General features: G+C 43.8%; 1 long non-coding RNA gene across 1 annotated transcript; it reads left to right on the top strand.

The window, feature by feature from the left end:
* The first annotated feature begins 898 nt into the window (after positions 1–898).
* LOC135058087 (uncharacterized) lies at positions 899–15,732 on the top strand. Its single transcript, XR_010244587.1, has 5 exons — positions 899–984; positions 1,764–1,867; positions 2,279–2,338; positions 2,660–2,755; positions 15,452–15,732. It is a non-coding gene; the product is annotated as an uncharacterized LOC135058087 (long non-coding RNA).
* Positions 15,733–26,184: the final 10,452 nt, after the last annotated feature.

The raw sequence follows: 26,184 nt of genomic DNA, 5'->3' as shown, positions 1-26,184 counted from the left end.
CCCCTATGTTTATAGTTTTTTTAGTTTAAGTTTGATAAAAGGAATATACAACTTAAGGATGATTTAAGTATATATAGTATGTTCATGGTCTATCAATATATAACTCTTATGAAATGTAATATGTGGTGAATCTTTCTGTAAATGGGAAATCATGTTGATGTTGGTTATATTAATATTGTCGGTGTAATTTGAACCAGACAATTAAACACTAAACTTTAAATTTGAAACATGTCGTATCAATACTATTAGTTATTATTGCAATAAGTCACTTTAAGTATATTTTTTTATCAAATAGTTTATAATTAATATTATTTATCACAAATTGGTCACTTATATTGATTAACACTTATTTAATAAATAGCACTATTAATACCTTTATTTAATTGATGAGATAACAGCACTTTATTACTATTTAGAATTCAATATTAATGTTACAATTCTAACTGTGAAAAAAGAGTTTGACTTTAATGACCAAAGAACTCTTTGATAGTAGACCTTATAAAGAATTTTTGTTTAATCTTTATTCATCACAGAAAGAATCCCTAAAGCTAACCACAAAATTTAACATCCGCTGACACATCTCCATCGAACTACGGGACCATGGCACGCAAACAGCGATCGTGACTCGCATGTGATGTACTTCCGCCGGAAGTGCGTGACTGTGACACGCACGCGGTGCGTACTTCCGCCGGAACCGGAAGTGCGGTGCGTTGACACGCACGCGAGAGTGGAATGCATGTAGCGTTCAGATTTTGTCCCCTCTTATTTTTATAATGTCAGGAAGCAGAATTGATGTTAGTTAACCAGTAAGAATGGCATTCCACATAGTACTATGAGGTTTTAACACATTACTAACTAATAATAAATTAATTAATCAGCCAGCAGGAAGTGATGTAATATCAAGGGAGCTATAAAGGGATGCCCCTATATTGCCTCTCATTCTGTAGTTGGTATTCAGTGAGGTTGCACTTGTTCCTGTAAAAAGTAAGTTTGAGTACTATATTGGTATTTTTGGAACTTAGTTATTGGATGGTCTTTTTGAAAATTTATTAGATGAATGGATTCCTTAATTGAAGAGTAACTACTTAATTTTAATATGATTGTAATATACTGATTTAGTTTTACTTGTCCACAGGGAATAGTATCATTCAGGATTTGAAATTTTTCCTAAGTCCTCTTTTTGGTGACATGTATAAACAGAGGTAGACTATAAGGTTCCACCATTCTTGATTGAAAATAGGTAAGAACCAGACTAATTTAGTGCAAATATTGAATACCATATGAGGTTAAGTATTTCAGATGTTAAAAAGTTCTTCTTGCTGGTTATAAATTAAAGCTGTGAACTTAATTGGCTCTCTAATGATTGATTGAATCTACCACTCCCCATTGCATGTTAGATTAAAGACATCATTTAGGGGATCTGTTAGGTAACCAGTAAGAATGGCATTCCACATAGTACTATGAGGTCTTAACACATCACTAACTAATAATAAATTAATTAATCAGCCAGCAGGAAGTGATGTAATATCAAGGGAGCTATAAAGGGATGTCCTTATATTGCCTCTCATTCTGTAGTTGGGATTCAGTGAGGTTGCACTTGTTCCTGTAAAAAGTAAGTTTGAGTACTATAATTGTATATTTGGAACTTAGTTATTGGATGGTCTTTTTGAAAATTTATTATATGAATGGATTCCTTAATTTAAGAGTACCTACTTAATTTTAGTATGATTGTAATATACTGATTTAGATTTACTTGTCCACAGGGAATAGTTTCGTTCAGGATTTGAAATTTTCCTAAGTTCTCTGTTTGGTGACATGTATAAACAGAGGTAGACTATAAGGTTCCACCATTCTTGATTGAAAATAGGTAAGAACCAGACTAATTTAGTGCAAATATTAAATACCATATGATGTTAAGATTAGTATTTCAGATGTTAAAAAGTTCTTCTTGCTGGTTATAAATTACAGCTGTGAACTTAATTGGCTCTCTAATGATTAATTGAATATACCACTCCCCATTGCATGTTAGATTAAAGACATCATTTATTAATTAGTTTGGGATAAAAAAGTTCTTCTATTTGAATCACCTTAAATACCTTACATTAAATACTGACATCAGCATGGTTTCTTATAATCAATTGAGGAAGTTGTTGTTATATCTTCTCTGATTTGTTGGTAGCATCTATGTTATTTTAATGGTAAACAGGATGTTACAGGAACATTTCCTATTAACAATCATTTGAGTGACAAAAAACTATTTTATCTTTATCCCTTTTAGGGAACGTAACATCATCTAATTTCAACCAAATTTATATATATTTTTTTGAAGTCTATCTAGGTATGTATTGTACAATGAGTTGTAATGTGGATATAATTGTGTGTATATTGTGAATTTGAAGTTTTATGTGGACTTTAATTGGGGTGTTCTATAACTATTGGTAGTTTCTGATACTTGTAGACCCTGCCCTTTGTATCATTTCCATCAGCTGAATTGATGTTGATTATGTGGATAAATACGGAGCTATTTGATTTATATTGACATTCATAATATTCTTTCGACTTTCCCTCCCTTTTCCCTTCTTTTGACTCTCCCTCCCTCTTCCTTTTATCATTTGTATAAGGATAATGTTTATTGATTATTATAACGATAATGTTTCAGATATTATATTTATCAAATTGAATATGTGATTGGATGTAATCATTGGATATTCTAAACCTTTCTGATCAATGGTAATCACTCCTACTATAAGAACTGGTATGTATGTGTCAAAGTCAGAAAAATGTCTCTATGCACGTTGCCATATTTGCACCGCACACTGGTCCGCGCTGCGCATGCGTACGCTCTCCCGTGAAGGCGCATACCCGCGATAGCGTGCACTCGCAGGCGCGGTATGCGTATTTACGGTAGAGTTTATGTAGTCGTAGCGTGCGACTCATTCGTTACAAATGTTCACAATTAATGTAGTTTGTAGATCATGGTCACCTTGATAGATTCTGAAAGTTTGGTTAAAATAGAAGGTCCCTGTTTAAAGGAATCCCTCTTTGTATTGTACGAAGGGTCTGACAGGAATCATACAGCAGTGTTTGGTACCCATCGGAAGAGTATTTAATTAGTAATATTCCGGTGTTGGTTTGGAGCGTATTAATCGCTCGTGCGAATAGTTATGGACATAAGAAGTTTATGTCCATTTCTATTATTTACACATACTCAGGTATGCGGCGGGAAACCCAGTTTCCCACCCACCTGAGCTGTTGGAAATCGTCACAGCCCACCTGTATGAATCACCCTATGACCTTTTGTTATGATGCAGGGCCGAATTCCTTCGGCCAATGGACAATGGGATTGTAGGACCATGAGATTGCATTGTGTGTGGGGCATAAATAGGCAGGCCGACCATATCCAACTCTCACTCTCTCTCATCAACGGTTATCTGCTGATAGCCGGGAGCTGGATATCGAGGCGCAGGCGATCATACCCTTTGTGCGTAAGTTTCTCTCCGTAATCATTGTCTTTCTGTGAGAAAATTTCTCTCATCTCTCCCCGTCTCTCTCTCTCTCTCTCTCTCTCTCCTCTTTTCTCTTATATCTCTCATAGTATTATAGTATTGTATTGTATTGCATTTAGGTCAGTGTAGTATTGTCTTTTTGTATTTATTGTTTGGTTCTGTGGTTAGGAAGTCTCTGTTATATTGTAGTGTATCATTTGTACTGTTATCCCCTTTTTACAAGTATATTAGATATAATACAGTTAATAGGCTTTGGACCCTAAACCAGTATCTGTGTATTTTCTATAGTATTAAGTGTTCACTTGAGCGTCGGTGACGCTCAAGCAGCCTTGTAGTTAGTCAGGTTACACAAGGTTGCACTTACACCCTGTACTCACATTAAGGTATTCTGTGTATTTCTTTGGTATAAGGTTTATACATAAAGGTATAGCGCTGTGAGCGTCTGCATCGCTGGTGACCTCCTCGTGGTCTCGAGCGTACGCTACGCTACCGCGAATCATTACTCTAGTGATAACCAATAACGTGTCCTGTGATCACTGGGCCGTGAGCGAACGTGACGCTTGAGCCTCTCGCTTACTGCTGAGCGATCGTTACGCAAATAGCGTACCATTACGGTACTTCTTAAGTAAACAGCGTACAGTGTTCTTAGACTTCATAAAGGGTTATAATTACGACAAAAGGAATTTAGCATCGTCAATTGGGGGCTCATCCGATCCTTCTCATATCTGCACTAGGTAGATCAGCAGACATTATCCCTCCAGCAAAGGGTGGGAGGTTGTCTCGCAGTGCTGACGGGATAAGCGTCTGCTTCGCTTAGATAAAGAGTGCTGAAGGAATCCGGGAACCGGAAGTAAGAACAAAACGCTTGTGTCTTTTAAAACTGTTTTATTTCTCTTCTGTCTTGCGTATACACGCACGCATACATTTATCTGCAGTTCTTTTTTTTCAATTTCGTATATCACTATTCCTGTTTGCCAATTTTTATAGTTGATAGAAAGTGCTAAAAGAGATTTGCTGTTATTTCATAGTAGAGGTAATAGTTAAAGTATAGAACAACACACGATTTGTCTGAGATACAAGGCAGTCAGTGTGGATTGCGGTAGATGATCAGGGATCATTTACATTGATAAAAGTATATATTGTGTTACGGTGGATCTTTGCATTGCGTACACGTGTCGCTAACAAAGACTAGCGTACGCAATCCAAAGGCAGACGCACGCAGCGTTCACTACGCAACGTAGCGTCCGGTTACGCCCACGTAGCTCAAGTCACGAAAAGTTGAATTAGCGCAAAGCGATAATTAGCGCAAAGCGATAAGTAACGCACAGCGGTAGATAACGCGAAGCGGTAAATAACGCAAATCTATTTTTGGAAAAATCTGAAATTTAGTTTAACAGATCCTGCTCCTAATTGGTAACACTGTTGGACTGAAGACAATTTCTGCGCAGAAATAGATATAGAAACAGAGTGTACATGTGTTGAGTGAGTGTGGTTTTGTATACATAAGTTTATACAACTTTAAGGTGGAACCAAAAGGAAAGCCGGGTACTCGTCAAGGGACATACGTGTAAGTGACATATACGGTGGCTAGGGAGGCATCCCTGGTTAAATAATATTTGAGCATTAGAGTATAGCGGACCATAAGGTAACAAGACCAGGAGGTCATAAGGTAACAAGACCAGGAGGTCGTAAGGTAAAAGGTCCGCTATAAAAGTCCAGTGGCACAACCCCTGGGGGCGTTGGTGCAGAACCCATATAGGCCATACAAGCTCTTGCTGAAGGAATCGCGGCCGGAAACATCGATTCCATTGATCTTTCAGTACATAACAAGTAGTGCTTGTGTACTGAACGATTGGACCACACGTAATTGTGTGCAGTAGTTAGTAATCTGACCTAATACCATTAGAGTAAAGTGGTCACAAACGCTATTTGTACATTCTGACGTGATTTGTGTAATTTTTTATTTTTGGAAGGGAAGTTCGCTGGTCACTCAGGAACTATCTAACAACCCCAACTTTACTGGAAAGAGTAAGTGTCCTGCGGGTAACCCTCATATGTTCCAGTAAACTGAAGGTTCCATAGGGGCCCTGTATCGAGTACGCCAGCACCACGTCGGTGTGATCAGGTCGTATTGGTCGAGGTGGGCGAGTGAGTGGGGTACTCGGTAAACCGCCACCGCCGGCCTACTGTGGAGTAATTTGGTTGTCTGAAAAGGCTTGCTGAAAACCTTGATACAGAGATCCAAGGAGGACTAAGCAACACCTGCAGACTATGGGGGCCAGTTGCTCAGGTAGGGGGCGATCAACCCTGGTTCAGGTTGATTCTGTGAACCGACCAGTTGGGTCGGCACGATATGTAATGTGTGAAAAATATGGAAGTCACACCGAATCTTTATGTGATGAATGGGAGAGAATGACTGTACAAGACAGGGACAAATTCCCAAGAATAGGTAGCTTTAGTCCAGAAGTGTTACAAAATTTAAGGAGGAGGATATGTCTCGTAAAATCAGCAAAGAGACGAATTCAGCATCATGATTATTTACAGTTATGGTACCAGGAAGGTGAGATACAGAGAGGTTTGGCTCTGGCGGCAGGATCTGGGGCAGTCAGGAAGCTGATAGCCACAGCTCCTCCTCCACCATACATTGCAGGAGAGAAGTTGATTACGGAGAGAAACGCACTGGGTTATAAAACAAAAACTCTTAGTAACCTTGTAAATGTTAATGATGTTAACCAAATAACTCATGCAAGTATTAACCCGTGCAAGATGTACCCTGTTTTGAACCTTCCTCAGGAGTGTGATCAAGAAGACGATTCAGCAACAATTTCAGCTCTCTCTCTTACAGCCACCATAGCAGAGACCACAGTAGGCACAGCGACACCCACGAGATTAGTGAAAGCCCCTAGCGGAGGGATAGGTGAGGTCGTGTCAACGGGTAAGTACGGCACCATGCACTACACTGAAACAATTGTACCACAACAAGCTGTAGAATCTACACAGGAAGAGGCTGTTAGAATTGCTCCTGTAAGGGTAATAGCAGTTCCCAATGGAAAAACAGATGTGTCTGGAGCCACTCCCATAAGGAACATTGCCATGTACACTCCATTTTCCAGAATGGAATTAAGAACAATAGTGTCCGAATTTCCTGACCCCAGGAAGGATTTAGTTGCTAGCCAAAAATACATCAGGGATCTAGGTAACACTGTAGAACCCAACAACAAGGATTGGCAGATACTGCTAAGAGCTTGTTTACCTTCCAATGTTGACGCAACTCAATTTTTAGCTGACTGTGCATTGGATAAAGATGTACCGCTTACAGACGTGTACAACAAGGATAATGTAAAAAGGATAAATTTACAGCTAAAGGAGTATTTCCCAGCCGTTGTTAAATGGAATAAAATATTTTCCATTAAGCAAAAGGAGTCCGAAACGGCAACAGAATATTTTCACCGGGCACTATTAGAAATGGCAAAGTACACTGGTATAGAAGACATTAAGACCAACCCAAACCATCGAGAAGTAGCAGTATCTGTACTGATGGATGGTTTGAAAGAAACATTAAAAGCTAGGGTACAGACCACGCAACCATGCTGGCGAGGTCTGTCAGTGTCCACATTGAGAGAGGCTGCTATTGATCACGACAGAAATATCACTAGGCACAGGGAGTCGCAAAGTGATAAGTTGATGTCAGTAAGTATACAGGCGCTGACCACAAGGCAGCCTGCGTATGTACCACCGAATCCTGTGGGTAAGGCAAGTGTAATAACATGTTTTTCTTGTAACAGACCGGGACACTTTGCACGAGAATGTAGAGCAAAGAATGTACAAAGATCTTTTCAACCCCCTAGACAACAACACAACACACGACATTGGGAGCAGGGTCCACAGAGGCGGAGTTTTGAGCCACATACAGGGGAAACAAAAAGATACCCCCCGAACAGAGATTGGCATGCCTCTGGTAGTTCCCAGCTAACTCCCTCACAAGTAGTTGCTGCCAGCGGGATTCAGGGAGGTCAGCATACCCAATAGGGGTGTGGCCATACCTGTAATCTGCAGCCAGTTAAATTGATTGCCAGCCTTGGAAGTGAACCAGAGATTGCAATCAATGTAGCTGGAAAAACTTTACACTTTCTTGTAGACACAGGGGCGGCCAAGTCAGTGATAAATTCGACAGTGGGCATGAGAACCACTGGTAGGACAATTCCAGCCATGGGAGTAACAGGAGTAGTCCAGCACTACCCTGTTAGCAAACCAGCCGAGATTACAATAGGGCCTTTGCATACCAAGCATTCCTTTTTGCTGGCTGCATCGGCACCAACTAATCTCCTGGGAAGAGACTTACTATGTAAAATGGGTTGCGTCATTTATTGTACTCCTGAAGGTGTATTCTTGGACATCCCTGAGAATCACGCTCAGGAAGTACGAGACATGTTAGACTCCCCATCAAAATTAATGTCACATTCCATTATGACAAATAGGAATCCATCCCAAGTAGAAGAGATGACATCTCAGATACCAGAGTCACTTTGGACAAAAGATGGACAGGACACTGGATTAATGGCAAATGTAGCTCCAGTAGTTGTACAAGTAAAAGATGGTAGGATAGCTCCAAAAATCCCACAGTATCCTCTGAAGCCAGAGGTGGAGTTAGGAGTTTTTCCCGTAATAGAGCGCTTGCTACAACAGGGCATTCTAGTAAGAACGTCCAGCACAGCAAATAGTCCCATCTTCCCTGTTAAAAAGAGTGGGGGGAGGGGTTACAGGCTAGTGCAAGATCTAAGGGGGATTAACAAAATAGTTGAGAGTCAGTTCCCCGTAGTGCCTAATCCAGCTGTCATCCTAATGCAAATTCCTCCCACTGCCAAATTTTTCACTGTTATTGACCTCTGCTCCGCATTCTTTTCGGTACCTCTGCACCCTGACAGCCAATATTTGTTTGCATTCACATACAGAGGAGTCCAATACACGTGGACTCGGTTACCCCAAGGTTTCATAGATAGTCCAAGTATATTTTCCCAGGCTTTGCATGATTGTCTACAGTCTTTCCAACCGGAGAGTGGATCAGTGTTGATACAGTACGTGGATGATCTACTACTGTGTTCTGATTCATTGGAAGCTTCTCTGAAAGATACGAAACAGCTCCTGTTTCATCTTTCAGACACAGGTCACAAGGTTTCCAAAGACAAGTTGCAATTATGCCAAGCTAAGGTAAAATATTTGGGACACTGTCTAACACAAGGACTGAGACACCTGACCGCTGATAGAATCCAAGCCATTAGAGACATGACACTGCCACAAACCCAGCAACAGATCAGGACGTTTCTAGGAATGTGTGGGTATTGCCGTAATTGGATCCCAGGGTTTTCCATATTGGCGCTACCTTTGCAGGAAATGGTCTCTTCAAACAAACCTGATCGGATTTCGCATACAGACGAATCTGAAACAGCATTTGAGAGACTCAAGCAATGCCTAACGCAGGCACCAGCACTAGGTATGCCAGACTATGGGAAACCCTTTGAACTATACGGAACAGAAAGTGCTGGGTGCGCAGCAGGTGTACTAACACAAAAACACGGTGATGCCAGCAGGCCAGTTGCATATTACAGCGCTCAGCTAGATACGGTAGCGCGATCCCTCCCCACATGCTTGCGTAGCGTTGCGGCGATAGCATTGCTAGTGACAAAAAGCGAAGATGTCGTGCTAGGCCACAACCTCACAATCCATTCACCGCATGCGGTATCTGCCTTATTGAATTCTGCCCAAACCAGACACGTCTCATCAGCAAGGTTTACGAGATGGGAATTGGCATTAATGGCCCCAGTAAACATCACCATAAGGAGATGCAGCGCATTAAACCCTGCAACATTTCTCCCAGGTGTGCCTGGTCAGGCACAAAGGGTGGGAGGTGAGAGTGATGGGGAAGGAGGATTTAATGCAAAGGAAGATACACATGATTGTATGGAATATTTGACCCAAAATTTTACCGCAAGGCCTGACATCAGTGACAATCCACTGGAAGATGCAGAACTCACGTTCTACACGGACGGTAGTTGTCATAGACAGTCAGACTCGGGAGACTTGTGTACTGGATACGCAGTCGTAGATGACCAAGACACCATAGAAGCGGAACCGCTAGGCCCACCTCACTCAGCCCAGGTTGCTGAACTGGTCGCCCTAACCAGAGCATGTGAATTGGCTAAGGGTAAGTCTGCCAATATCTACACCGATTCCAGATACGCGTTCGGGGTAGTCCATGATTTCGGAGCCCTATGGCGGCTCAGAAATTTCATGACGGCAGCTGGCACACCGATAGCGCATGCAGCTCATATAAAAAGGCTTCTAACAGCGATACAGGAACCCGACAGAGTGGCTGTTATCAAATGTAAAGCACATACATATAGCCAAGACCCAGTATCCCTTGGTAACAGCCGAGCAGACGAAGCCGCAAAGCTTGCAGCTGCTACCCCCATACAGACAGACACCACACAACTGATGGTATTTAATACCATCAACACACAGAAGTTGTGTGAGATGCAGAATTTGTGTTCCACACAGGAAAGAGCAGTCTGGAAGGCAAAGGGATATGGCCAGGAGTCCTCAGGGCTCTGGACGGATGGACATGGTAAACCGGTGGCCCCCAGGGCATACCTTCCATGTCTGGCTGAAGCAGCTCACGGGCTGACTCATCTAGGCAAGGAGGGGATGTGCAAATTGGTAAGAGCATACTGGTGCGCCCCAGGATTCTCCTCTCATGCGGGTAAAAGAGCAATGTCATGCCTTACCTGTCTGAGAAAGAATATTGGAAAAGCAATACCTACAGAACCATCCCATATCCCACCTGCCGGCGGCCCTTTCCAGGTAATACAAATTGACTTCATTCAATTACCCCCATGTCGAAATTTGAAATATGTACTTGTCTGTATAGATGTTTTCTCGAATTGGGTCGAAGCATTTCCAGCAGCTACAAATACTGCCATGTTTACAGCTAAGAAAATTGTGCAGGAATTTGTATGTAGATATGGTATCCCTAGAATCATCGAAAGTGATAGGGGTACCCATTTTACAGGTGATGTCTTTCAAGGAATGTGTAAATTAATGGGTATTGATAGCAAGCTGCACACTCCGTACCGTCCACAGGCGAGTGCGAAGGTCGAAAGAGTGAACAGCACTATTAAAAATAAATTGAGAAAAGTAATGACAGAGACAGGATTGACGTGGCCAGAAGCTTTACCCATTGTTTTGTATAGCATCAGAACCACTCCCAGGTCCCCTCTTAATCTGTCTCCTTTTGAAATCTTGTTTGGTCGACAACCGCATGTCATGATTAACCCTCAGGATGATTTGAAATGTAACAATGAAGTAACTGTAAAATACTTAATTAACATGAGTAAACAGTTGAGGAATCAAAATGATAATCTGAAGTTGGTGATTCCTGATTTACCAGATAGTAATTGTCATGACATTGAACCTGGGAATTATGTAATGATACAAAATTTTCTACGCTCAGGTTGTCTTATTGATAGATGGGAAGGACCATACCAGGTCTTATTGACTAGCACCACAGCATTGAAGGTTGCTGAGAGAGAGACTTGGGTCCATTCATCCCACTGCAAAAAGGTTGCTGATCCAGAGAAGTCCCGTGATAAGGAACAGACGGTAGAGGTTGTATCACTAGAGTGTCTGTTCCAGGAGGACTGAGGCGGCACCTGAGCCTTGAAGACCGGAAGCAGTTGTCGACTCCCCTCTCCCTTTTATTGTTTTTCTCCACTTCCCAGCCCCTCTCCCTTAAAAATTTCTTTTTCCCCCTTCTCATTCTTCTCTATTTCTTCCTCAAAGATGGACTTGCCCCAAGAGACTGTGATCCGGATTTTGATGTTAACCATGATGTTGACCAGAGCAGTCTGTTCCGGCGAGAGTACCATAGAGGTCGAGAGAGGTTCTGGAATGGGTTCCGATTATGATGATGGAGGCGTAGTTTTCCAAGATCAACCAAACCAACAAGCAAAGGCGAGTATCAGAAAACGATCCGATAGAAGAAATTGTGATGGATTGTTAGCTGAAGAAAATTGTATCTGTAGGCTCTGTGATAATCTGGTTGAAGATGGATGCATAAAGAAATGCCAATCTAGTTTTAATATCCATATGGACCGGCATCCATTGAGTGACTATCACTCCTTAGTGGGTAACGTGTTAAACCAAACAGATTGTTGGGTATGCTCTCAAGTACCTCAGGGTCACAGCAAATCAGGGCTAGTACCATTTCCTTTAACGTTAGGGGAGGTACTTGAGCTAAGTGGTGGGAGACCGGTGGATCGGAGGTTTAACATCTCCAGCCCTCCTAGTTTGAAGCTCCACCAATACCATGTGGATAGGTCCCTCTTATGTTTTAATATCTCCAATCCCAGAAAACCGGGAAATTGGGAAGTGTCATGGAGCAACCTTACCATGACCTTTTCACACAGAGCAGATAGAATGCCTACAGATACAGAGCTCGTACGCCACATAGCCAGTAGAGGAAAATCTTTCCGGTATCGATATACCTTAGGAAATAGGATTACTAAAGTTGGAGAGGTATCACCAGGATACTGTGCACATATCGTACAAACTGATACGTGCATTAAGCAGATGGAAGAATTAGGGTCAGGAGATTTCACCTGGAAGGTTTGTAACATGGTCATGTCCTTCTCCGTCCCTTATGTTCTCCCCGATGATGCATATTTCATATGCGGGAGAAAGGCGTACAAATGGCTTGCCCCAAACTCTGAAGGATTGTGTTATATTGGAAAAGTATTGCCTGAAGTGATGACTGTTACACATGACAAAATGAAGGACATACACCGTGGTGCCCAAGCTCCTTATACTCACACTCATTACGAGCACCGAGTTAAACGACAACTGTCAGAAAGGTTAGAGCATCCGGCCTCTGATCTTATCCATGAATCCACCGGGATTCAGGTTCTGGTAGCGTTAGATTTCACTCGCACCGCTCGAGGTGTGATGAATTATAGATACATTTCCGCACTCGCCAATTTGTTAGATAATATCACTGAAATGTATGATGACACGTTTAGATACACTGGAAGAGAACTTCAAGCCTACAAAACAGAACTAGTTCAGCATAGGATGGTTCTTAATTATCTTACAGCAGTAACAGGCGGATATTGTGTTACATTGGCAACACAGTACGGCATAAAGTGTTGCACGTACATCACAAATAGCACCGAGGACCCGGTAGAGGTCATAGACCAAAAGATGGACGATATTCTCCAATTGAAGTGGGAATTTCGTCGAAAACACAATCTCACCCTTGCTGCTGTAGGTAATGAGCTGACTGGTTGGGTGTCATGGTTGAACCCGCGAAATTGGTTCTCCGGTTTAGGAGACTGGGCTCAAGGAGTCATAATGGATGTTGGAAAGTTTCTACTATGTATCTTGGGTGTCGTTATATCGATTGGATTGATATTTAGATGCGGGCAGGCTTTAATGAGGTGCAAACAAAGTACAAAAGTGATGAGCTTGAGGAGTGAGGAAACCGTAATTAACCTGGATTTGATTTATGACCCAATGATAGAAACCAGAATGTGATGAAAATGCGATTATACGGTCCGTTTCTTTCACCTGTTTTTCTGCTTTTCTCCCAGATACAAAGACCCCCTTGGACGAGGAAGCTGACGAGACGAGATGTATACAGACAACGGATTGACCAAAGAAGAAGATTTGACAACTTTAAATATGGACACTTGATGAACTTTGCCATGGATCCCCAGTTTCCCTAGTACTTTTAAACTCACGCTAGCCCAACATTTTTTGTAAATCTGATGGCTCAGACAAAGCTATTTGCTCATGCCCAAGGAGCAATACAGCGCAAAGAAGACGACTCTCAACAGATACCGAACACAACTTCAACAACAGATGTACATTTCCCTGACATAGAATATTATTGCATTTTTCGTAAGTGTTCCTTATCTTCATCCCTACAACCCTCAGGTAACGACACACATAGACAATAGGGAATACAGGCACAGATATCAGCCACCACATACCTCCCCCATTCATGTATCATCAACTAAAATGTGCATCCCCATTTTTGTTACAACCATAGCCGAAATGAGCTCGGTAGAGTTTGACAGCCCATCCACAGACCTGTACCACAGGATAAGAAGGAATTCAAATGTATACTTCGCAATACCTCGAAGCTTGATTTACCACACGTACGGCACGATGATACATGACCCTCCAAACATGGACTCATACACACATGCTTCTACTTTCTCACTAGGTCATACCCTTTTCACACCTACTCCTCTCTTCTTCCTTACCCCACCATGGAAATCAATTAACCCCTGATTTACATTTTTCTCCTTAAATATTTTAGAAGGTGGCAGTTATTATTGACTGCCAAAGGGTGGACTGTCAAAGTCAGAAAAATGTCTCTATGCACGTTGCCATATTTGCACCGCACACTGGTCCGCGCTGCGCATGCGTACGCTCTCCCGTGAAGGCGCATACCCGCGATAGCGTGCACTCGCAGGCGCGGTATGCGTATTTACGGTAGAGTTTATGTAGTCGTAGCGTGCGACTCATTCGTTACAAATGTTCACAATTAATGTAGTTTGTAGATCATGGTCACCTTGATAGATTCTGAAAGTTTGGTTAAAATAGAAGGTCCCTGTTTAAAGGAATCCCTCTTTGTATTGTACGAAGGGTCTGACAGGAATCATACAGCAGTGTTTGGTACCCATCGGAAGAGTATTTAATTAGTAATATTCCGGTGTTGGTTTGGAGCGTATTAATCGCTCGTGCGAATAGTTATGGACATAAGAAGTTTATGTCCATTTCTATTATTTACACATACTCAGGTATGCGACGGGAAACCCAGTTTCCCACCCACCTGAGCTGTTGGAAATCGTCACAGCCCACCTGTATGAATCACCCTATGACCTTTTGTTATGATGCAGGGCCGAATTCCTTCGGCCAATGGACAATGGGATTGTAGGACCATGAGATTGCATTGTGTGTGGGGCATAAATAGGCAGGCCGACCATATCCAACTCTCACTCTCTCTCATCAACGGTTATCTGCTGATAGCCGGGAGCTGGATATCGAGGCGCAGGCGATCATACCCTTTGTGCGTAAGTTTCTCTCCGTAATCATTGTCTTTCTGTGAGCCAATTTCTCTCATCTCTCCCCGTCTCTCTCTCTCTCTCTCCTCTTTTCTCTTATATCTCTCATAGTATTATAGTATTGTATTGTATTGCATTTAGGTCAGTGTAGTATTGTCTTTTTGTATTTATTGTTTAGTTCTGTGGTTAGGAAGTCTCTGTTATATTGTAGTGTATCATTTGTACTGTTATCCCCTTTTTACAAGTATATTAGATATAATACAGTTAATAGGCTTTGGACCCTAAACCAGTATCTGTGTATTTTCTATAGTATTAAGTGTTCACTTGAGCGTCGGTGACGCTCAAGCAGCCTTGTAGTTAGTCAGGTTACACAAGGTTGCACTTACACCCTGTACTCACATTAAGGTATTCTGTGTATTTCTTTGGTATAAGGTTTATACATAAAGGTATAGCGCTGTGAGCGTCTGCATCGCTGGTGACCTCCTCGTGGTCTCGAGCGTACGCTACGCTACCGCGAATCATTACTCTAGTGATAACCAATAACGTGTCCTGTGATCACTGGGCCGTGAGCGAACGTGACGCTTGAGCGTCTCGCTTACTGCTGAGCGATCGTTACGCAAATAGCGTACCATTACGGTACTTCTTAAGTAAACAGCGTACAGTGTTCTTAGACTTCATAAAGGGTTATAATTACGACAAAAGGAATTTAGCATCGTCATATGTTAATCCACAATAGATTTCAATGGAATACTAACCTGGATAATAATATGTCTTATTAATGAAGACTATATGATTTATATATTTCCATTTGTAACTATCCAGATTCCAAACCCCTGATGAAGTCCTAACGGACGAAACGCGTTGGGTTTTGCAACGTCTGGTTAACAAAGTCCTTTTCACAAACATCTGGTTGGAGATACATCCATTTCGAGTTCTGACTGTGATCACCTGGCTGTAAAATCCTCACATCCAACTGTAATTTATGTATAAGATTGTAATATTGTTTTATATGAATTTTTAGAAGGTTGTGTCAATAACGAACGCTTAGGATAAATATCGTTTGTTTCTGTACAATAAAAACTTTTAATTATTGTCATACAAAAGGCATATTGGCTCCCACGAGAATCCATTTCTATATATATATATATATATATATATATATATATATATATATATATAATTGTATATAATATATATATAATATTGTATACCACCTACCCGTGGTTTTTTTTTCTTCTTTCTTCTTTATACATACTACTATAGTAGCTTACTGTAGCAGTCTGCGGTGCTGCTGAGCTGACTGTGTCCAGCAGGTCCGTCATCTGTCATTACATAATAAATATATTTACCTGTCCGGCTGCAGTACTAGTGATATTATATATATATATATATATTGATTTCATCTCATTATCATCCAGTCTATATTAGCAGCAGACACAGTACGGTAGTCTACGGCTGTAGCTACCTCTGTGTCGGCAGTCGCTCGTCCATCCATAATTGTATACCACCTACCCGTGGTTTTTTTTTTCTTTCTTCTTTATACATACTACTATAGTAGCTTACTGTAGCAGTCTGCGGTGCTGCTGAGCTGACAGTGTCCAGCAGGTCCGTCATCAGTCATTACATAATAAATATATATACCTGTCCGGCTGCAGTACTAGTGATATTATATATATATATATATATATATATATATATTAATTTCATCTCCTTATCATCCAGTCTATATTAGCAGCAGACACAGTATGGTAGTCCACGGCTGTAGCTACCTCTGTGTCGGCAGTCGCTCGTCCATCCATAAGTATACTAGTATCCATCCATCTCCATTGTTTGCCTGAGGTGCCTTTTAGTTGTGCCTATTAAAATATAACAAAAATGTTGAGGTTCCAAAATTAGGGAAAGATCAAGATCCACTTCCACCTCGTGCTGAAGCTGCTGCCACTAGTCATGGCCGAGACGATGAAATGCCAGCAACGTCGTCTGCCAAGGCCGATGCCCAATGTCATAGTACAGAGCATGTAAAATCCAAAACACCAAATATCAGTAAAAAAAGGACTCCAAAATCTAAAATAAAATTGTCGGAGGAGAAGCGTAAACTTGCCAATATGCCATTTACCACACGGAGTGGCAAGGAACGGCTGAGGCCCTGGCCTATGTTCATGGCTAGTGGTTCAGCTTCACATGAGGATGGAAGCACTCAGCCTCTCGCTAGAAAACTGAAAAGACTCAAGCTGGCAAAAGCACCGCAAAGAACTGTGCGTTCTTCGAAATCCCAAATCCACAAGGAGAGTCCAATTGTGTCGGTTGCGATGCCTGACCTTCCCAACACTGGACGTGAAGAGCATGCGCCTTCCACCATTTGCACGCCCCCTGCAAGTGCTGGAAGGAGCACCCGCAGTCCAGTTCCTGATAGTCAGATTGAAGATGTCAGTGTTGAAGTACACCAGGATGAGGAGGATATGGGTGTTGCTGGCGCTGGGGAGGAAATTGACAAGGAGGATTCTGATGGTGAGGTGGTTTGTTTAAGTCAGGCACCCGGGGAGACACCTGTTGTCCGTGGGAGGAATAGGGCCGTTGACATGCCTGGTGAAAATACCAAAAAAATCAGCTCTTCGGTGTGGAAGTATTTCACCAGAAATGCGGACAACATTTGTCAAGCCGTGTGTTGCCTTTGTCAAGCTGTAATAAGTAGGGGTAAGGACGTTAACCACCTCGGAACATCCTCCCTTATACGTCACCTGCAGCGCATTCATAATAAGTCAGTGACAAGTTCAAAAACTTTGGGCGACAGCGGAAGCAGTCCACTGACCAGTAAATCCCTTCCTCTTGTAACCAAGCTCACGCAAACCACCCCACCAACTCCCTCAGTGTCAATTTCCTCCTTCCCCAGGAATGCCAATAGTCCTGCATGCCATGTCACTGGCAATTCTGACGAGTCCTCTCCTGCCTGGGATTCCTCCGATGCATCCTTGCATGTAACGCCTACTGCTGCTGGCGCTGCTGTTGTTGCTGCTGGGAGTCGATGGTCATCCCAGAGGGGAAGTCGTAAGCCCACTTTTACTACTTCCACCAAGCAATTGACTGTCCAACAGTCCTTTGCGAGGAAGATGAAATATCACAGCAGTCATCCTGTTGCAAAGCGGATAACTGAGGCCTTGACAACTATGTTGGTGTTAGACGTGCGTCCGGTATCCGCCGTTAGTTCACAGGGAACTAGACAATTTCTTGAGGCAGTGTGCCCCCGTTACCAAATACCATCTAGGTTCCACTTCTCTAGGCAGGCGATACCGAGAATGTACACGGACGTCTGAAAAAGACTCACCAGTGTCCTAAAAAATGCAGTTGTACCCAATGTCCACTTAACCACGGACATGTGGACAAGTGGAGCAGGGCAGGGTCAGGACTACATGACTGTGACAGCCCACTGGGTAGATGTATGGACTCCCGCCGCAAGAACAGCAGCGGCGGCACCAGTAGCAGCATCTCGCAAACGCCAACTCTTTCCTAGGCAGGCTACGCTTTGTATCACCGGTTTCCAGAATACGCACACAGCTGAAAACCTCTTACGGCAACTGAGGAAGATCATCGCGGAATGGCTTACCCCAATTGGACTCTCCTGTGGATTTGTGGCATCGGACAACGCCAGCAATATTGTGTGTGCATTAAATATGGGCAAATTCCAGCACGTCCCATGTTTTGCACATACCTTGAATTTGGTGGTGCAGAATTTTTTAAAAAACGACAGGGGTGTGCAAGAGATGCTGTCGGTGGCCAGAAGAATTGCGGGACACTTTCGGCGTACAGGCACCACGTACAGAAGACTGGAGCACCACCAAAAACGCCTGAACCTGCCCTGCCATCATCTGAAGCAAGAAGTGGTAACGAGGTGGAATTAAAACCCTCTATATGCTTCAGAGGTTGGAGGAGCAGCAAAAGGCCATTCAAGCCTATACAATTGAGCACGATATAGGAGGTGGAATGTACCTGTCTCAAGAGCAGTGGAGAATGATTTCAACGTTGTGCAAGGTTCTGCAACCTTTTGAACTTGCCACACGTGAAGTCAGTTCAGACACTGCCAGCCTGAGTCAGGTCATTCCCCTCATCAGGCTTTTGCAGAAGAAGCTGGAGGCATTGAAGGAGGAGCTAAAAGGGAGCGATTCCGCTAGGCATGTGGGACTTGTGGATGGAGCCCTTAATTCGCTTAACAAGGATTCATGGGTGGTCAATCTGTTGAAATCAGAGCACTACATTTTGGCCACCGTGCTCGATCCTAGATTTAAAACCTACCTTGGATCTCTCTTTCCGGCAGACACAAGTCTGCTGGGGTTCAAAGACCTGCTGGTGACAAAATTGTCAAGTCAAGCGGAACGCGACCTGTCAACATCTCCTCCTTCACATTCTCCCGCAACTGGGGGTGCGAGGAAAAGGCTCAGAATTCCGAGCCCACCCGCTGGCGGTGATGCAGGGCAGTCTGGAGCGACTGCTGATGCTGACATCTGGTCCAGACTGAAGGACCTGACAACGATTACGGACATGTCGTCTACTGTCACTGCATATGATTCTCTCACCATTGAAAGAATGGTGGAGGATTATATGAGTGACCGCATCCAAGTAGGCACGTCAGACAGTCCGTACTTATACTGGCAGGAAAAAGAGGCAATTTGGAGGCCCTTGCACAAACTGGCTTTATTCTACCTAAGTTGCCCTCCCACAAGTGTGTACTCCGAAAGAGTGTTTAGTGCTGCCGCTCACCTTGTCAGCAATCTGCGTACGAGGTTACTTCCAGAAAATGTGGAGAAGATGATGTTCATTAAAATGAATTATAATCAATTCCACCGTGGAGACATTGACCAGCAGCAATTGCCTCCACAAAGTACACAGGGAGCTGAGATGGTGGATTCCAGTGGGGACGAATTGATAATCTGTGAGGAGCGGGATGTACACGGTGATATATCGGAGGATGATGATGAGGTGGACATCTTGCCTCTGTAGAGCCAGTTTGTGCAAGGAGAGATTAATTGCTTCTTTTTCGGTGGGGGTCCAAACCAACCCGTCATTTCAGTCACAGTCGTGTGGCAGACCCTGTCACTGAAATGATGGGTTGGTTAAAGTGTGCATGTCCTGTTTATACAACATAAGGGTGGGTGGGAGGGCCCAAGGACAATTCCATCTTGCACCTCTTTTTTCTTTCATTTTTATTTGCGTCATGTGCTGTTTGGGGAGTGTTTTTTGGAAGGGCCATCCTGCGTGACACTGCAGTGCCACTCCTAGATGGGCCAGGTGTTTGTGTCGGCCACTAGGGTCGCTTAGCTTAGTCATCCAGCGACCTCGGTGCAAATTTTAGGACTAAAAATAATATTGTGAGGTGTGAGGTATTCAGAATAGACTGAAAATGAATGGAAATTATGGTTTTTGAGGTTAATAATACTTTGGGATCAAAATGACCCCCAAATTCTATGATTTAAGCTGTTTTTTAGGGTTTTTTGAAAAAAACACCCGAATCCAAAACACACCCGAATCCGACAAAAAAAATTCGGTGAGGTTTTGCCAAAACGCGGTCGAACCCAAAACACTGCCGCGGAACCGAACCCACAACCAAAACACAAAACCCGAAAAATTTCAAGTGCACATCCCTAGTTTTAAGACCCGTTTTAAGAAACGTTTTAAAAGCAGGGTTTGCGATGTGAAAGCAGCATTAGTGAAGCCGTCCCAGGTGCAGGGAGAATCACCTTTTTTTGTTAACCTTGACAGTGCACTGTCTAACACCGGGGGTGACTCCCATCTTTTCCTGTCCTCTAATGGGAAAGGATAAGCAATCTGAATCCTTTTGGGAACATGAAATTTCTTTTCAGGATTCACCCAAACTCCCTCAAAAAGAGTATTTAGCTTGTGGGAAGGAGGGAAAGTTACATTACATTTCTTTTCCTTACAGAAATAAGCCTTCTCCTGAGGTACAGTAGGGGCTTCCGTAACTTCTAAGACCTCCTTTATAGCAACAATCATATATTGTATGCTTTTTGCCAATTTAGGATCTATCCCCTGGAATCACTATCGTCGACACAGGAATCAGAGTCTGTGTCGGTATCAGTATGTACAATGTTTGCAAACGGTCTCTTATGTGACCCAGAGGGGTCGCCTGCGGATGAGAAAGCATAATCCTGAAAAATCACATCTTCCACTGATTTTCTCCAGCTTTCTGCATGAGACTCAGACTTATCTAATCTCCTACTGATATGATTCACACTATCACGTATTTCTTTCACCCATTAAGGCTCGTGGTGTGCTGGCAGCGCCACCACATTACAACTCTGTGTCCCTAAAATGGATCCGTCAGGGGAAGAACTCCCTGCCTCAGACATGTCACACACGTGCACAAACACACCACAGACACTCCGGGACTTATAGGGGACAGACCCACAGTAAAATCTGTCAGAAGGACACAGATAGGAGCAGCCAGTTCACAAACCCAGCGCCAGTAACACAATGCCTGTGAAACATAAAATGCCTACTGACATGCAGCGCTTTTTTATAATGTAAATACACAATATAAAGCACCAATTTCACTGTGCCCCCCCCCCCCCCCCTGTTTTGCACCCTGATACTTGTATTCAGTAGTGGAGGAGGACCAGCGTTGTCTCTGCAGCCTGAGGAGAGAGAGAAAATGGCACTGAGCAGTGTGCTGGCTGACTGAGGAGGAAGCTCCGCCCCCGCAATGGCGCGTTTCTCCTCAGAGATTCTGATAACTATATTTATACTGGTGGGGGTAGGGCTGTGCCTCGGTATCTTATGCCCCTTTTCTACCAGTTTTATAAGGTTTCATGGTGCCCAGGGCGCCCCCCCCGCCCTGCGGTGCCTGTGTTGTGTGGGCAGTATGGCGCGCTGCGCACCCGCCAGCCGCGCGGTACCTTTAGCCGTCACCTTGATTGAAGATCTCTCTTCTAACACTCACCTGTCTTCTGACTTCTGGCTCTGCAAGGGGGTGACGGCGTGCTGTGGGAGTGAGCATGTAGGCACAGCTAGCGTTCAGTACCCTTCAGGAGCTAATGGTGTCCTGTCAGCCAGAAGCAGAGGCATGAAACTATTCAGGAAGTTGGTTCCTACTTCTGCCCCCTCAGTCCCACGAAGCAGGGAGACTGTTGCCAGCAGTCCTCCCTGAAAATAAAAAACCTAATAAGTCTTTCAGAGAAACTCAGTAGAGCTCCCCTGGAGTGCATCCAGTCTGCCTGGGCACATTTCTAAAACTGAGGTCTGGAGGAGGGGCATAGAGGGAGGAGCCAGTTCACACCCTTTGAAAAGTCTTCGAGTGCCCATGGCTCCTGCGGAACCATCTATACCCCATGGTACTGAAGTGGACCCCAGCATCCTCTAGGACGTATGAGAAATAATAAAAATTTTATCTTGAAAAAAATAAATTTAAGTGCCTAATTAGTCATTAGCTTAAAATAGGGAAATTGCACTCCTTAACACCATGCTGAAGAGAAATCCACAATAAACCCTGTGGAGATATTGGTGATAACTCATCGCTGCTCATGGCTGGCAAAAGGGGGGAGGGGGTGTCAAAGGGACAACTGTAGGATCAGGGGAGTCCCAAGGATCAGGGGGGCCCCAGATATATGCTGATAAGTACCCGGCAGGGATGTGAGCTGCCTTGTCCAAATAGGGCAGTGAGCTGTAGGTGTTGTGGCCACAGCCTCAGAGTAACAGGAACCTCTCACACACAGGGACTGTGTGAAGCGAATACAGATGTGTCCACTTACATCTTTGCTATTTTGCTCAATTTGGACAACATGTAAAACACGGCTAAGCTGTTTTTCACGAGTAGCGAGTGGATGGATTTTAAAATTTTTGTTTGCCATAATAGAATATGTATAAAGTAACATATTAAAGACGCAAGTTAAGAAAAATCACAAGGCATGACTAAATCTCTGAGTCTATGGCATGCAACACCAAGCCATACATGGCGGGATATAGCAAAGATGTATGTGGACACTCTTCCGGGTTCTGCTCTGTTGCAGACAGTTACGGGACATGGCAGCAGCTCTGCTGGCCAGGATTCCAGTGCCCTGCACTGGCCTCTTCTGGTAGGGTCTGCTGTGTGGTGTTTGGATCTGGGGAGTGCAGCATAGGTGAGTCTCTCCTCTGGGTAAGAATGGATTGGTGTGGGGATACAGGGCTTTGGGGTGGGCTGGGGAGGTGGGAATGCAGCATGGAGTCATTGGGGAGAGACAGACTGTGGGGTGTGTGGGAGGAAGGAGAGAGGGAGACGCAGACTGTGCTGTGTGGGGGAGGAAGGAGAGATATACATATTTGTAGACAAGAACAGACCTAGAAGAATTTAGAATAAAACAGCAACCTGTCCTGATAGCTGACAAATCAGAAAAATGGTTAGAAAAATTGACTGGTAACATTGATAAGTATAAAAAGGATTTAATCACCTTCAAAAAGAATAAACTGGAAATGGTACAGGGTGATTCTCGCAACCACACTGTTTATAGATGGCTGACAGGAGAGACCAATAGAAGACCCAGACAACATCCCTAGTGATGTGCACCGGAAATTTTTCGGGTTTTGTGTTTTGGTTTTGGATTCGGTTCCGCGGCCGTGTTTTGGATTCGGACGCGTTTTGGCAAAACCTCCCTGAAAATATTTTGTCGGATTCGGGGGTGTTTTGGATTCGGGTGTTTTTTTTACAAAAAACCTTCAAAAACAGCTTAAATCATAGAATTTGGGGGTCATTTTGATCCCATAATATTATTAACCTCAATAACCATAATTTACACTCATTTTCAGTCTATTCTGAACACCTCACACCTCACAATATTATTTTTAGTCCTAAAATTTGCACCGAGGTCGCTGGATGGCTAAGCTAAGCGACACAAGTGGCCGACACAAACACCTGGCCCATCTAGGAGTGGCACTGCAGTGTCAGACAGGATGGCACTTCAAAAAAATAGTCCCCAAACAGCACATGATGCAAAGAAAAAAAGAGGCGCACCAAGGTCGCTGTGTGACTAAGCTAAGCGACAAAAGTGGCCGACACAAACACCTGGCCCATCTGGAGTGGCACTGCAGTGTCAGACAGGATGGCACTTCAAAAAAATAGTCCCCAAACAGCACATGATGCAAAGAAAAAAAGAGGCGCAATGAGGTAGCTGTGTGACTAAGCTAAGCGACCCAAGTGGCCGACACAAACACCTGGCCCATCTAGGAGTGGCACTGCAGTGTCAGACAGGATGGCACTTCAAAAAAATAGTCCCCAAATAGCACATGATGCAAAGAAAAAAAGAGGCGCACCAAGGTCGCTGTGTGACTAAGCTAAGCGACAAAAGTGGCCGACACAAACACCTGGCCCATCTAGGAGTGGCACTGCAGTGTCAGACAGGATGGCACTTCAAAAAAAAGTCCCCAAACAGCACATGATGCAAAGAAAAAAAGAGGCGCAATGAGGTCGCTGTGTGACTAAGCTAAGTGACACAAGTGGCCGACACAAACACCTGGCCCATCTAGGAGTGGCACTGCAGTGTCAGACAGGATGGCACTTCAAAAAAATAGTCCCCAAACAGCACATGATGCAAAGAAAAAAAGAGGCGCAATGAGGTAGCTGTGTGACTAAGCTAAGCGACCCAAGTGGCCGACACAAACACCTGGCCCATCTAGGAGTGGCACTGCAGTGTCAGACAGGATGGCACTTCAAAAAAATAGTCCCCAAACAGCACATGATGCAAAGAAAAAAAGAGGCGCAATGAGGTAGCTGTGTGACTAAGCTAAGCGACCCAAGTGGCCGACACAAACACCTGGCCCATCTAGGAGTGGCACTGCAGTGTCAGACAGGATGGCACTTCAAAAAAATAGTCCCCAAATAGCACATAATGCAAAGAAAAAAAGAGGCGCACCAAGGTCGCTGTGTGACTAAGCTAAGCGACAAAAGTGGCCGACACAAACACCTGGCCCATCTAGGAGTGGCACTGCAGTGTCAGACAGGATGGCACTTCAAAAAAAAGTCCCCAAACAGCACATGATGCAAAGAAAAAAAGAGGCGCAATGAGGTCGCTGTGTGACTAAGCTAAGTGACACAAGTGGCCGACACAAACACCTGGCCCATCTAGGAGTGGCACTGCAGTGTCAGACAGGATGGCACTTCAAAAAAATAGTCCCCAAACAGCACATGATGCAAAGAAAAAAAGAGGCGCAATGAGGTAGCTGTGTGACTAAGCTAAGCGACCCAAGTGGCCGACACAAACACCTGGCCCATCTAGGAGTGGCACTGCAGTGTCAGACAGGATGGCACTTCAAAAAAATAGTCCCCAAATAGCACATGATGCAAAGAAAAAAAGAGGCGCACCAAGGTCGTTGTGTGACTAAGCTAAGCGACAAAAGTGGCCGACACAAACACCTGGCCCATCTAGGAGTGGCACTGCAGTGTCAGACAGGATGGCACTTCAAAAAAAAGTCCCCAAACAGCACATGATGCAAAGAAAAAAAGAGGCGCAATGAGGTCGCTGTGTGACTAAGCTAAGTGACACAAGTGGCCGACACAAACACCTGGCCCATCTAGGAGTGGCACTGCAGTGTCAGACAGGATGGCACTTCAAAAAAATAGTCCCCAAACAGCACATGATGCAAAGAAAAAAAGAGGCGCACCAAAGTCGCTGTGTGACTAAGCTAAGCGACCCAAGTGGCCGACACAAACACCTGGCCCATCTAAGAGTGGCACTGCAGTATCAGACAGGATGCCACTTAAAAAAATAGTCCCCAAACAGCACATGATGCAAAGAAAAATGAAAGAAAAAAGAGGTGCAAGATGGAATTGTCCTTGGTCCCTCCCACCCACCCTTATGTTGTATAAACAGGACATGCACACTTTAACGAACCCATCATTTCAGCGACAGGGTCTGCCACACAACTGTGACTGAAATGACTGGTTGGTTTGGGCCTCCACCAAAAAAGAAGCAATCAATCTCTCCTTGCACAAACTGGCTCTACAGAGGCAAGATGTCCACCTCATCATCATCCTCTGATTCCTCACCCCTTTCACTGTGTACATCCCCCTCCTCACAGATTATTAATTCGTCCCCACTGGAATCCACCATCTCAGATCCCTATGTACTTTCTGGAGGCAATTGCTGGTGAATGTCTCCACGGAGGAATTGATTATAATTCATTTTGATGAACATCATCTGCTCCACATTATCTGGAAGTAACCTCGTACGCCGATTGCTGACAAAGTGAGTGGCTGCACTAAACACTCTTTTGGAGTACACACTGGAGGGAGGGCAACTTAGGTAGAATAAAGCCAGTTTGTGCAAGGGCCTCCAAATTGCCTCTTTTTCCTGCCAGTATACGTACGGACTGTCTGACATGCCTACTTGGATGCGGTCACTCATATAATCCTCCACCATTCTTTCAATGGTGACAGAATCATATGCAGTGACAGTAGACGACATGTCAGTAATCGTTGGCAGGTCCTTCAGTCCGGACCAGATGTCAGCACTCGCTCCAGACTGCTCTGCATCACCGCCAGCGGGTGGGCTCGGAATTCTTAGCCTTTTCCTCGC

Source organism: Pseudophryne corroboree, chromosome 3 (assembly GCF_028390025.1).
Source record: "Pseudophryne corroboree isolate aPseCor3 chromosome 3, aPseCor3.hap2, whole genome shotgun sequence".
In the NCBI taxonomy this organism is placed as follows: Eukaryota; Metazoa; Chordata; class Amphibia; order Anura; family Myobatrachidae; genus Pseudophryne; species Pseudophryne corroboree.
This window is presented reverse-complemented; position numbering and strand designations above follow the sequence as displayed.